The sequence below is a fragment of the Rattus norvegicus genome, chromosome 3 (genome assembly GCF_036323735.1).
Source record: "Rattus norvegicus strain BN/NHsdMcwi chromosome 3, GRCr8, whole genome shotgun sequence".
Taxonomy (NCBI): Eukaryota; Metazoa; Chordata; class Mammalia; order Rodentia; family Muridae; genus Rattus; species Rattus norvegicus.
The window spans coordinates 43,601,846-43,613,914 of record NC_086021.1 but is presented as its reverse complement, the minus strand read 5'-3'; positions in this window follow the sequence as shown (position 1 = coordinate 43,613,914).

Genomic DNA, 12,069 nt, shown 5'->3' with positions numbered 1-12,069 from the left:
ATGGAAAATCTAAATGAAAATGCATGATTTTTCTAGACAGATAACACTTAGAAAAATCAAGATCAGGTATATTATTTAAACAGTCCTGTAACCCCTAAGGAAATAGAAGCAGCTTTTAACAGTCTCCCAACCAAATAAAAAGCCCAGATGATTTTAGAGCAGAATTTTTGTCAGACCTGCAAAGAATAGCTAATAACAATACTTGTCAAATTATTCCACAAAATAGAAACATAAGGAACATTGCCAAACTCATTCTATGAGGCCAAAAGCAACACTCTTCCTTTGCTGGTGGGAGTACAAATTTATATAACCACTCTAGAAGTCAACTTGGTTGTTTCTCAGAAAATTGGGAATACTTGTACCTTAAGACCTAGCTATACCACTCCTGGGCATATACCCAAAAGATATTCCAACTTCCCACAAAGATACTTGCTCAATTGTGTTCATAGCAGCTTTAATTATAACACATAAAAACTGGAAACAGCCCAGATGCCCCCTCAACTGAAGAAAATGTGATTTATTTACACAATGGAATACTATCAGCTACTAAAAACAAGGACAGTATGAATTTTGAGGCAAATTGATGGAAATAGAAAATATCCTGAGTGAGGTAACCAAGACCCACAAGAACATGCATGGTATATACTCACTTACAAATTAGCCATAAAGTACATGACAACCGGGCTGGAGAGATGGCTCAGCGGTTAAGAGCACTGACTGCTCTTCCAGAGGTCCTGAGTTCAAATCCCAGCAACCACATGGTGGCTTACAACCATCTGTAATGAGATCTGGTGCCCTCTTCTGGCCTGCAGTTACATATGCAGGCAGAATGCTGTACATAAAATAAATAAAATAAATCTTAAAAAAAAAAAAAAAAACCAAAAAAAAAAAAAGTACATGACAACCAGGCTACAGACCCAAAAGAAACCAAATAACAAGGAGGCCCCAAGAAAGGGTGCTTGAATCTTTCTTAGAAGGTGAAGTAAAATAAATATCAGAGGTGGGTGTAGGGAGGATGAGAAAGAATGGGGAGAAAAATAGGGCATGTGTGTAAGGAGATGAGGGGAGAGAGGATGGAAATCAGTGGAGGGGGATCTCTAGGACATGCCAGAGACCTGAGTCATTAAGAGGCCCTAGGGACTCTATGGGGATGACTCTGAGAGTCCTAGCTGTGGGGGATATGGTACCTGAGATGACCACCTGCTGTAGCTAGGTGGACTTCCAATGGAGGGATAAGGACAGCAAACCAATCACAAAACCTTCAACCCAAGTGTGTCTGACCTATAAGACAGACAGAGACAGAGCAGAACTGGGAAATGACTCATAACTGGTTCAAACTGAGACCTATCCCACGGGTAAGAACCAATACCTGACACTATTAATGATACTATGTTATGCTTGCAGACAGAAGCCTAGCATAACTGTCCTCTGAAAGGCTTCACCAAGCAGTAAATGGAAACAGATGCAGAGACTCTCAGTCAAGCATTAGATGGAGCTCAGGAAGTCTTTGGAAAGGAATGGGGGAAGGATTGAGGGATTCAAAGAGGATAGAAACCTCACAGGAAGACCAACAGAGTAAACTAACCTGGACCCATAAGGGTTGTCAGTGACTGAACCACCAAAAAGCATACATGAGCTGGATCTAGGTTCTTCATTCATATCTAGCAAATGTGCAGCGTGGTCTTCGTGTGGGTCCCCTAGCAACTGGAGTGGGGGCTGTCCCTGAACCTTTTGCCTGCCTGTGCATGCTGTTCACCTTGTCTGGCCTCAGTAGGAGAGGATGTGCTTTGTCTTGCAGTGACTTAATGTGCCAGGGTAGGGTCATATCCAGAGTGTTCTCCCCTTTCCTAGGGGAGACGTGGAGGAGGGATACAAGGAGGAGCTGTGTGATAAGTTATTAGGAAGAGAAGGAGGAAGATATTGGGATGTAGAGTGAATAAATAAATAAACGAAAAAGGGGTGTCTGCAAATTGCATTTGTCTGCTTCTCTCATATCTACTTAAACCTAACTTGTGCTACCCTTTGGCACTTGGTTTCTTTTCCTATTGTGACCTCCACTGGCTATTTTGCTTTGATGCTTACTTAATCATCTGAATCCCCCAGGAACATCCCACGTTACTGCTATTTAAGACCCATGGATCAATGTCCTCAGGTGAAGAATTCCTCTTTTTAATCCCTATGTCACTAGGATGTAGACCCCCTTTTCCAGGAGTTAGAGAGATCACTCAGAGGAGGCAGCTAAGACATGATTACACTGGCAAAGGGGAAGATTAAAACAATTACTTTCTTTCTCTGTTTTCCTTTGTCCCTCCCAGTATATTTCCATTTCTCCCAAAAATATGCTTCTGTTTCTGGGTTGATAGCACAAAAGCAAAGAGGACTGTTCCCGCCTCCAAGAAGCCTGCAGTTGTTTCTGCACTTTTGCACCAAGACAGTACAGTTATTTTCATGCTGGTGGGCAGATGCTGGGAATCCAATACATGTACCTGAAGGGACATGTACATCTTAAGATCAATGGATAAAAAGAAGAAAATCACTAGGAGGGAGATACTAAAATCCAATAAAAAGTCAGCTCACTGGGCTCTTGTTATCTGAGTCTGGATGTCTTACTGATAAAGGTTACTTTCATTCTGCCATGAGTTCTTTTCCTATCTTTTGACTCTATAATTGAAAGAGAGTATGAACCCACTTACTAGTCAGTGTCATTTGGGTGGAGAACTGGAGGTATTATACATGACTATGTTTTTAATAGACCACAGAATAGTGTCTTTGCCTTTTATACTTGTTTGATGTTGTCTTTGCAAAATGAATGTACTACAACTTGGTCTTAGAGAGAAGTCAAAGGCATAATTATCAACTATATTGGAGAAAATGAGATATGTATAGCTATAGTACATTGTAATCTGATAGCTTCTGACACTTTAAAACATAATTGTGTTATATGACTTAGCGACAGAGGGAAATGACGGTCATTTTCTAATGTACTTAGTGTTGGTCTTTCTGTAGGGTGCTTTGAAAAGCTGAGTTCTAAAGACCTCACTTTGGGAAACAACAGTACAGTGGGAGCTATCTGAGATTTGACTACGGGCTATGCTCAGAATTTCTCATTGCCATTAACTAGCTATAAAAACATAAATTACTAAGCAAATCCTATGAAAGGCCTGAACAGATTCCTAACATTTTATAGTAATGATAATAATAGCTACATAATGCTTTATTGTAAGAACTCAATATAACTATTTATTGAAATGATTAAATGGCTAATGGCTATTTTCTACTAAGGAACTGCTCAGATCCCCTCATTTTGGAAAAACCCATACCTTTTCCACAGGTTTAAGCTATTTTATTTATTTGTTTGTTTGTTTGTCTGTCTGTCTGTCTGTCTTTATATCTACTTCTGTGCATTTGTAATTTTGGTCAAGCCAAAATAAATGGTAATAGGGAAATTTCCTTTGGGAAAGTTTATTCTGTGCCACGTCCCATAGTATTTCTATTCTTCTTCAGGGCATTAACCACATTGAGCTGCTCTCCATATAGAACTGTGTTTGGTTACATTGCTTAACCATAATTTGTCTCATTAGCTTACATTTGGTTCTTGAACAAACATAACGTCAAAAGACAGTATTGTCTTAAAACGTTAGCTCTTCTGAGAGTTGTCTTCACACTTACAGAAGGTTTTGGGTAAATGCTTTCTCCCCCTGCTATTTTCAGAAACTCACTTTCATTTCAAAGACAATGCTGTTTAATTTTGGTCTTTTGTGCAATAACAGGTTTAATTGAATCTAGAAATAGCTTTTCTTTACTGTGTTATCAACTACAGCCAGACTGAAGGCCTATTGTCTGCCAATGGACATGTCTTACTAAATTTCCACACCACCTTCTTATTCCAATTCTATCTGTTGTGTGGTTATACTTTACCTTCTTCTCATGTAGAATACAACAAATACGGCAGGGCCTCAATCAAAGGAAAACCACACAAGCACACCTAAACAAAGGTTATACTGTAAGCTCAAAGACTTTAAAAGTAATCAGCAGAGGAAAATGAAAACGTATATAGAAAGGGTTTTCTCTTGCCTACAGAATTCATTTTGCTTTCTCCTCATCATAACCCCATTCTGAAAAGATGTGATGCCTTCCCATCAATATTGCAACTCCACATCTGTGGCAAAGTAGAAACAAGTAACAACAATAAAGAAAATAGTGACAGAATACACTTCAGCTGCTGAATACAAGGCTTTTAAAGAATAAGCGGAAGGTACTGGCGAAATGGAGATAGGTTTCCAGTATTATTTCTTATTCTCAGGATCATTTGACACTGAGGTTTTTTCATTATAATCAACACATATGTGAGACAAAATTGCATAAGAAGAACCATTCTGAGAAGCAAAGAAATAGATTTTAATTCCAGCTGTGGCAGCTGAAGGATCATTTAACAGAACAAAGCAACAATCTATCTAGTTAATACTTAGCCTAGGAAGCCAAATACTTCTTTTTTTTTTTTCCTTCTACAAGTCATTTGCAAATACTCACAGGCAGAGGGCCTTTGCATGACATTATTACATTTAAGAAAAAGATAAAAGAGCAGATTGCGCCTTGTTACTAGTTAGGGCACTGGAAACTGTTCACATACTCTAGTTTCACACACTTTAGACCTGCACTTTGAATGTATTCAGGGAGTAGCATCTAAACAGCTTTCAACTGATACATTATCTAGTAAATAGGAACTTATGGACTTAGATAAAAAGTTAATTGATTTGATATGTGTTGTGCATCAAATAAATTCTAGAAAGACACTATTTGTTCAGTTGTATTCAAATCAGTACTTAGCAAGTTTGCATAGATTTATTGCTCTGTACCGCACTCATGTAGTTATAAATTCTACTCAATATCAGTGAAGACTTGAAGATTTCAAAGTATATAACAGAACCTGAACAGAAACAAATATAAGATTTCATTAATACCCTAGTTTCCAGGTTTGGTCCTTACAGACATTCAGGGAAACACATAAATGTTAAGCTTAACTTTATTGTAAAATATTCAACTTTTGGAGTGTCAGTCCTTCTATGATTATTATTAATGTGACAGGTTAAAATGTGGTAACAATCATGGTATCTTCTGTAGTCCCCTGTCTCCATGGTATTGAGTATTATCTCCCTCCACTCTGGATGAGCACTGAAGTCTGAACAGGACCACTTTAATGGAGAAGTTATTGCCAACACCGTCACTATTATAAAAACCCAGAAAGATAATTTCAGCTGTAATTTTCTAAGAATAGTACCCAGTTCCTGTTGATGTAAACTGACTGCACTGAGATTTTAATTTGCATTTACTTGTTTGCTAATGTTAATTTTTTTATGTTTATTGGTCATTTGTGTTTCATCTTTTGACAACTCTCAGTGTTTTAGCAATATATTGATTGGGATATTTGGCTTGGGTGTTTAGATTTTCTTTTTCTTATATATCTTATTTATAAGTTGCCAATCTAGGATGCAGTTGGCAAAGATATTTCACCCGCCACCTGCCAACTCTTCTGATGGCGTCCTTTGATATGAGATTTTTTTGGATATTTTTTAAATTTAACATACATAATCTCATTATCTTGTTTTCTTATTGACTGACTGATTTTAAATAAAGTCACTTTGTTCTAATAAACTAACAAACAAAAACTTCAGACCTACAGATAGACTTATATAGTTCTCTTGAGACTATTTCCTATGCTGCTGGAAAAAATGTTTTCAGAGGACTCTGGCCTGTGCTTGTTTCTTGTTTCACAGGAAGTCTTTCCCTAGGACAGTAACTGGAAATCATGATGTTTTGGGATTTTTAACATGGTCTTTAATCCATTTTGAGTTTACTCTTGCTCAGAGTAAGGGACATGAGTCTGGTGTCATTTTTCTGTAGTGGAGATATAATAGCACCATTGTGGAAGAGGTTGTTGTCTTTCTAATGTATATTCAGAGGGAAATTGGTCTGAAGTTCTCTTTCTTTGTTGGGTCTTTGTGTGGTTTAGGTATAAGAGTAATTGTGGCTTCATAGAAGGAATTCGGTAGGGCTCCATCTGTTTCAATTTTGTGGAATAGTTTGGATAATATTGGTATGAGGTCTTCTATGAAGGTCTGATAGAATTCTGCACTAAACCCGTCTGGACCTGGGCTCTTTTTGGTTGGGAGACCTTTAATGACTGCTTCTATTTCCTTAGGAGTTATGGGGTTGTTTAACTGGTTTATCTGTTCCTGATTTAACTTAGGTACCTGGTATCTGTCTAGGAAATTGTCCATTTCCTGCAGATTTTCAAGTTTTGTTGAATATAGGTTTTTATAGTAAGATCTGATGTTTTTTTGAATTTCCTCTGAATCTGTAGTTATGTCTCCCTTTTCATTTCTGATTTTGTTAATTTGGACACACTCTCTGGGTCCTCTCGTCAGTCTGGCTAAGGGTTTATCTATCTTGTTGATTTTCTCAAAGAACCAACTTTTGGTTCTGTTGATTCTTTCTATGGTCCTTTTTGTTTCTACTTGGTTGATTTCAGCTCTGAGTTTGATTATTTCCTGCCTTCTACTCCTCCTGGGTGTATTAGCTTCTTTTTGTTCTAGAGCTTTTAGGTGTGCTGTCAAGCTGCTGACATATGCTCTTTCCTGTTTCTTTCTGCAGGCACTCAGCGCTATGAGTTTTCCTCTTAGCACAGCTTTCATTGTGTCCCATAAGTTTGGGTATGTTGTACCTTCATTTTCATTAAATTCTAAAAAGTCTTTAATTTCTTTCTTTATTTCTTCCTTGACCAGGTTATCATTGAGTAGAGCATTGTTCAATTTCCACGTATATGTGGGCATTCTTCCCTTATTGTTATTGAAGACCAATTTTAGGCCGTGGTGGTCTGATAGCACGCATGGGATTACTTCTATCTTTCTGTACCTGTTGAGGCCCGTTTTTTGACCAATTATATGGTCAATTTTGAAGAAAGTACCATGAGGAGCTGAGAAGAAGGTATATCCTTTTGCTTTAGGATAAAATGTTCTATAAATATCTTTTAAGTACATTTGGCTCATGACTTCTCTTAGTCTGTCTACGTCTCTGTTTAATTTCATTTTCCATGATCTGTCCATTGATGAGAGTGGGGTGTTGAAATCTCCTACTATTATTATGTGAGGTGCAATGTGTGTTTTGAGCTTTGGTAAGGTTTCTTTTACGTATGTAGGTGCCCTTGTATTGGAGCATAGATATTTAGGATTGAGAGTTCATCTTGGTGGATTTTTCCTTTGATGAATATGAAGTGCCCTTCCTTATCTTTTTTGATGACTTTTAGTTGAAAATTGATTTTATTTGATATTAGAATGGCTACTCCAGCTTGCTTCTTCCGACCATTTGCTTGGAAAATTGTTTTCCAGCCTTTCACTCTGAGGTAGTGTCTGTCTTTGTCTCTGAGGTGTGTTTCCTGTAGGCAGCAGAATGCAGGGTCCTCGTTGTGTATCCAGTTTGTTAATCTATGTCTTTTTATTGGGGAGTTGAGGCCATTGATGTTGAGAGATATTAAAGAATAGTGATTATTGCTTCCTGTTATATTCATATTTGGATATGAGGTTATGTTTGTGTGCTTTTCTTCTCTTTGTTTTGTTGCCAAGACAATTACTTTCTTGCTTCTTCTAGGGTATAGCTTGCCTCCTTATGTTGGGCTTTACCATTTATTATCCTTTGTAGTGCTGGATTTGTAGAAAGATATTGTGTAAATTTGGTTTTGTCATGGAATATCTTGGTTTCTCCATCTATGTTAATTGAGAATTTTGCAGGATACAGTAACCTGGGCTGGCATTTGTGTTCTCTTAGGGTCTGTATGACATCTGTCCAGGATCTTCTGGCCTTCATAGTTTCTGGCGAAAAGTCTGGTGTGATTCTGATAGGTCTGCCTTTATATGTTACTTGACCTTTTTCCCTTACTGCTTTTAATATTCTTTCTTTATTTTGTGCGTTTGGTGTTTTGACTATTATGTGACAGGAGGTGTTTCTTTTCTCGTCCAATCTATTTGGAGTTCTGTAGGCTTCTTGTATGCCTATGGGTATCTTTTTTTTTAGGTTAGGGAAGTTTTCTTCTATGATTTCGTTGAAGATATTTACTGGTCCTTTGAGCTGGGAGTCTTCACTTTCTTCTATACCTATTATCCTTAGGTTTGATCTTCTCATTGAGTCCTGGATTTCCTGTATGTTTATGACCAGTAGCTTTTTCCGCTTTACATTATCTTTGACAATTGAGTCAATGATTTCTATGGAATCTTCTGCTCCTGAGATCCTCTCTTCCATCTCTTGTATTCTGTTGGTGAAGCTCGTATCTACAGCTCCTTGTCTCTTCTTTTGGTTTTCTATATCCAGGGTTGTTTCCATGTGTTCTTTCTTGATTGCTTCTATTTCCATTTTTAATTCCTTCACCTGTTTGATTGTGTTTTCCTGGAATTCTTTCAGGGATTTTTGTGACTCCTCTCTATGGGCTTCTACTTGTTTATTTATGTTTTCCTGGAATTCTTTCACGGATTTTTGTGACTCCTCTCTATGGGCTTCTACTTGTTTATTTATGTTTTCCTGGAATTCTTTCAGGGATTTTTGCGATTCCTCTCTGTAGGCTTCTACTTGTTCTCTAAGGGAGTTCTTCACATCTTTCTTGAAGTCCTCCAGCATCATGATCAAATATGATTTTGAAACTAGATCTTGCTTTTTTGGTGTGTTTGGATATTCCGTGTTTGCTTTGGTGGGAGAATTGGGCTCCAATGATGCCATGTAGTCTTGATTTGCCATGGCTTGGGTTCCTGCGCTTGCCTCTCGCCATCAGATTATCTCTAGTGTTACTTTGTTCTGCTATTTCTGACAGTGGCTAGACTGTCCTATAAGCCTGTGTGTCAGGAGTGCTGTAGACCTGTTTTCCTGTTTTCCTGTTTTCTTTCAGCCAGTTATGGGGACAGAGTGTTCTGCTTTCGGGCATGTAGTTTTTCCTATCTACAGGTCTTCAGCTGTTCCTGTGGGCCTGTGTCTTGAGTTCACCAGGCAGGTCACTTGCAGCAGAAAACTTGGTCTTACCTGTGGTCCCGAGGCTCAAGTTTGCTCGTGGGGTGCTGCCTATGAGCTCTCCGCGGCGGCAGCAACCAGGAAGATCTGCCACATTCTTCATTCTTATGCTTGATGCTGTATATTGATGTTTTCTACCCTGCTTTTTCTCTAACTGGTTAACTATTTCATTTCTAGTATTTCTGTTTGGTTCTAATTAAGAATCTCAACGTTTTTATTGTATATGTATTCCACATTCTTGAATTCCTTACAAGTTCCATTGTTTGTTTTGTCCAGTTTCACTTTTGTGCAGTTCCTGGATTGATTGTTATACATTTTGATCTGCTTATTCAGGCCCTCTTTATGCCCATTCATTCCTTTTAATGCCATTACTCTAAAATAATTTTCTACATTTCTCCAGTCACATTACTGTTATTTCTAACATTAGGAAATTGTGTGTTCATGAACATGGCAGGATATTACTGTCTCTTATTTTTATATTTGTTTTTTGTACATTTCTTTGGGAAGAGGTATCCTCCAATTTCCATTTCGGTCATATTTTTTCTGCTTTTAGTTTGTTGGTTTGTACGAGTTTTTTTTAACTTGGACTTTGTTTCCAACTGCTGTTTAGGAGAGAAGCTGATTGCTATTAAAACAAAGAAGCAAAAGCATAAGGATTTGGTGGCAGACCTTGTACCAACTTTTACTTGTCAACAATTGTACATTTCATTTGTGTCCCTTAAAAAAATTCCAGAGATTCTGTAATTTGAAGGACTTTATAAGTGAATATTGACACTAGAAGAAAATAGAAATGGGAGAAAGACTAGGAGTGAAAAGAAAAATAGTGTTAAATCTTAAATGCAAACTTGAAATCTAGACTCACCTGGGAAAAGAGCATCCTTGCATGACCAGAGGATTATTCTGATCAAATTGACTGAAGTGAGAAATTCTGCCAATTTTAAATGGCACAGTTCCCTGGATTTGGGTACCATGTTGAATTAAAAGGAGAATGCTAGTTGAGTACCAGCAATTACTCTCTACTTCCAGACTGAGGGTGCAACGGAGCAGGTGCCTGAAGTTCTTGCTACTAGGACTTCCTTTTGTTGTTGTACTATTTCTTCAAAGTGCTTCAAACCTTTTCTCCATTAAGTTGTTGTTGCCAAGATATGTTATCAAAGCAACAAGAAAATTAAGACAGGAACTATTTAAATTAAAGGTACATAAAGTAATTATGAAAATATTGTACATCACATTTGAGATAAAAAGGAGATATGGACAAACTTAACCAATCACCCAAACACACAAACCTTTCTCTAGCAAGAGTTAAAATACAATCACCAAGTAATTAAAGTATAAAAGGGCATAAATACTTCAAAAATTAAAATAAAATAAAGATTTAGAAAGCCATAAAATGAAATAAAATATATTATGACATCACTCAGTATTCTTCCTGGATATAAAGATATAGTTGTTTCTTTTTTTTTTTTTTTTTTGGATAGTCATTTATGACAGTCTCTAAAGGTTGTGGGGGCAGGGGTATCACTAGTGACATATTCAGTCACCGTTACCTTTGGGTAAGGTTCCCCTTACCTTCTGCCAAAATGTTCTAGTATTTGTCCTACTAACTTCTTTCCTTCTGTTGTTTTAGAGATCAGCCTGTCTGTAAATGACTGTTCACAAATAGAATGGGACGCTAATGGGGTGTTGAAGCTGCACCTCATCTGTGTCTACCTTTTAGGATGCTACAGCAACTTCAAGTGTACACTTCCTATAACCCTCTGTACCTCATCCACACAATGTCAGACCTGGGTAGAGTAGAGGAGCTACCTTGAGAATTTCCCAGATTCAGGTATTTATACAAAATGTCTCTTTTATGTATATGTTAGCCTTCTCTCTGCATATTTGTATCTCTACTATTTGTATCCTTTCTTGGCTAGGAATTCAAATAATCTCTCTCTCTCTCTCTCTCTCTCTCTCTCTCTCTCTCTCTCTCTCTCTCTCTCTCTGAATGCACTTCACTTCCAGGTACATTGGAAGAACAAGACAAGGGGAGAATACACATAGGTAAAATCTTTGAATGCCCATAGTGACATATTGCCTATATAGACTTTACCTCCTAAAGTTGCTACCAGCCCCCAATTTGAGACTAAGTCTGCAGTACATGAGCCTATGGGAGACATTTCAAATTGAAACAATGACAGTATCTTTAGGACATTTTTTATATCAAGGATGATTTTTTCCCCCAATTCCTCCTAGGACCTCCTTATCTTTCTACACACCCAATTTTATGTTCTTCTAAAATATATCTCATTTAAACTTAACAAGTTACCTCACACAGAGAGAAGAAAAGTTTATAGTTCATCTTTTATATAAATGAGTAAAAATTCAGTTATTTGTGAATTTCCCCCCCAAAAAAAGACAGAAAACCACACTAAAATTCAATTCTAATTCTTGGTTCAGTGCCTCACAGTTTATTTGTATGTTATCAATGAACTACATTATATTTTCAGAGTGACTAGGATATCTCAGGGTAGTGCCTAGGTCATCAGTTGTTTACAATACCAATAAGTTTGCTGAGGTTGACTCACACAAGACCAAAAGTTGTAAATTGAGGTTATTCGTGGGAGTGGCGAAAATGTGCAGACAGTAGGAGGTAAAACTGTTGTATCTGCAACCCAGCACTACGTTCTCAGGCTTCCCTGGAGGCACATTCCAATAAGTAATCTTGACATTCCATTTTACCAACTTGCTTGCAAAGTACCCAAAATCTACTTGTACTTCCTCCTACATCAACCTCCAAGACAAGTAAAAAGCACTTCAGACGTTCATACTCCATAGCAAGTTGGTTTTATTTTCTTCTATACATAATGTTTTCTTTTATTCCTAGTAAGATTTACTTTCTTTTCAACTAAGTAATTTACCATGGTTGACTAATAGTACAAATTACTTGCTACAGTCAAGTAAATATAAAAGAGGGAGAGTTTCCAAGGTCGTTGATGCTGGACATAAGAGGCTGCTTTCGATTCACTATTCTGCCAAGTT